Raw genomic sequence first — 2764 nt, 5'->3', positions numbered from 1 at the left:
GAGTGGAATCCTAGTCATCACTCTCTCTCTCTCCTCCAACTTTTCAAGGGCACTCCTAGAACCTCACTTGGGATAGATTTATTTTGAAAGATATTTTCTCATCTATGGAAGGTTGAAAAATCAAAGATGCTTTGGATTTTATTGCTTGGAGAAGATATCTACAAAGAAAAGAAGCACAAGTTAGACTTAGAAATTTACTTTTCTAAAAATAGAAGGTTTATGTAAACAATATTCTCTTCTCTCCCTCTTTTTATTTTTTGCTTTTTTTCTTGGGATTCAAGGCATTGTAAAAGAAGAAGGAAAAGAGAATATTCTCTTTCTTAGGGAATATTTCTCCTACACTTCCCTCTTCTCTCTTCTCCTCTCTTCCCCCTATAAATACCCCTACCCTCTCCTTTGTAATGTTATTCATTCACTTAGTGAAATTTCTTCTCTTCTTTTCCTTCTAAATTGTGATTTTTGGCTTTCTAGTTTTTAGTTTTGATTTCATAAGATTAGTTCTTTCAAGTTCTTAGTTTTGATTTCATAAGTCTAGTTTAATGGTTGTAATAGGTTTTACTTAAATATCTTCAATATGGTAGAAATAGTTTTAGTTTAAAGCTTCCTAGTCTAAGTTTGTATGTTGATAACAAGACTTGGAGATTTAGAAGAGGAAGCCATGGTAAGTTTATTCAAGTATTCATGCAAGCAAGTTCAATCCGGTTCAAGCACATCAAGGTATCTCATTCTCTAAACCCTTAATCTCATTCTCCCTCTCCTCTATCTCTCTCTATCTTCTTCTTCTTCTCCCCCTATTTCTTTTAATTTTTTATATGGTTGTGGTATGTGGATGCACTTTTATTCCCTTATTTCTTTTTATGTGGTTATGAAGTATTTTAATTTTTTTATATGGTTGTGGTATGTGGATGCACTTTTATTCCCTTATTTCTTTTTATGTGGTTATGAAGTGTGTCTATGTTTTTGTTATTCTTTCCAATTTATGTTAGTTTGATAGGTTAGATGCTCATGTGTTAGGACGCCAACTTAATCCCTTAATTTTGTTAGATGCGTATGAGTTAGGATGCATTAATTTTCATTAGTTTGATTAGTTTAATTTAACACTTTAATTTGGTTCACTTTGCATTACTTTTAAGTTAGTTAAATAGAGTGGCGTATATCTCCTCGTGTTCGACCTGTAGCTGCGATTGACCCGTACGCTTACGGTATTATTTTAACTCAAACAAGTTTTTGGCACCGTTGCTGGGGAGATTATAGTCCATTTTATTTTTCTGATTTTTAAGTAGTTCGAAGTATTTTAGTTTATTATTTTCTCTTCTTTTTCTGAAAAGAAAAAAATCAGTTTTTGAAAACCTCTTCTTGTTTCTCTTCTGTTTTAAATAGTGTGCGCCCAATCTAAAGTCCTTCATATGCTTCAACCCTCCATCTTTTGGTGTCCCTCATAGGATTAAGTTACCTATAACGCTACATCTTGACTTGGTTGGGTGGATTGACATGTGACTTATCTTTGAAGGTGACCACTCCTGATAACAGGAAAGCGACATAGTGAGAGTGTTGGAAACATAAACGTATAGTAAACCTTCACTCTACATCAGAATCCATATTGGAGTTACACGTAGGTGGCTATAGAAGACTATATGGGTTCCCTTGCTGTCAACCTATATGGCATCCTTATAGCTTTTGAACCATTATTTCGTCTTTTGAGGGATAGATGCACTATCTACCTTGGGCTCCCTCTTGTTTCTAGTTTTTTTAAGTGTTTTATTTTTCTTTAATTTTTCTAAAGGAGACCTCATATCTGTTTAGGTGGCTAAGGTGTGGACTCATGATTCAAGTAATCATCTTATTAGAAGACCACCTTCTCTACCACCTTTGACCATGGGTGACCAACCCAAGACTCTTAAGGATAGGTTCTACCCTACCAGGGCTGCACAACCCTCATGCATTAGTCTTTCTGTTATTATAGGGAATAACTATGAACTCAAGATTGACTTCATCAGCATGCTACCCCATTTTCATGGGATGACTAATGAGGATGCATATCTCTTCCTTAGGGAATTTGAGGAGGTCTGTGTTCTAATTAAGATCCAAAATCTGGCTGATGATGTCGTTAGGCTTAGGTTTATACCCTTTGCCTTGAAAGACCAGGCCAAGAAGTGGCTCTATGGGCTACCTACTAATTCCATCACCACATGGGATCAGTTTACCATTGTCTTCTTGAGAAAATTTTTCCCTCTTTACAAGACTAATAAACTCAAGAGTGACATACTCCAGTTTAGACAGAAACCAAACGAGTCCTTTTCTAAATTCATAGAAAGATTTAAGGACTTCCTCTTAGAATGCCCTCACCATGGTTTCAATTTGTGGCAGCTATGCCAAATTAGTTATGAGGGTATTGATTATCAGACCAAATAACTTGTAGAGTCCATGTGTCCAGCAGGCTTTACTTCTTTTTCTGAGGAGAATGATGCATGGACATTCTTAACCAACTTGGTTGATAAGACTAGGGAGTGGGAATCATCCCAAGAGACTAAAAGAACCACTAAGGGGTATCTTATTGAGAGTATGACAGCAAAAGAGGCCAAACTTGACAGCCTCATTAAAAGGTTGGAGTCCATAGTTCTAAAAGAGTCTATACTGGTTAACCAGGTCAGCCAGGTGTCAATATGCAGTTGGTGCCAAACACCTGGACATATTTTGGAGGAATGCCCCAACACCTTGGTGGGCAATTCCAACACTGAGAATGTAAGTGTTCTTTACCAAAATA

The 2764-nt window shown here is 36.3% G+C and overlaps 1 non-coding gene across 1 annotated transcript; it reads right to left on the bottom strand.

Moving 5' to 3' along the window:
- Positions 1-2247: 2247 nt before the first annotated feature.
- LOC122653353 lies at positions 2248-2354 on the bottom strand. Its single transcript, XR_006331784.1, has one exon. It is a non-coding gene; the product is annotated as a small nucleolar RNA R71 (small nucleolar RNA).
- Positions 2355-2764: the final 410 nt, after the last annotated feature.

This window comes from Telopea speciosissima, chromosome 2 (assembly GCF_018873765.1).
Source record: "Telopea speciosissima isolate NSW1024214 ecotype Mountain lineage chromosome 2, Tspe_v1, whole genome shotgun sequence".
Taxonomy (NCBI): domain Eukaryota; kingdom Viridiplantae; phylum Streptophyta; class Magnoliopsida; order Proteales; family Proteaceae; genus Telopea; species Telopea speciosissima.
This window is presented reverse-complemented; position numbering and strand designations above follow the sequence as displayed.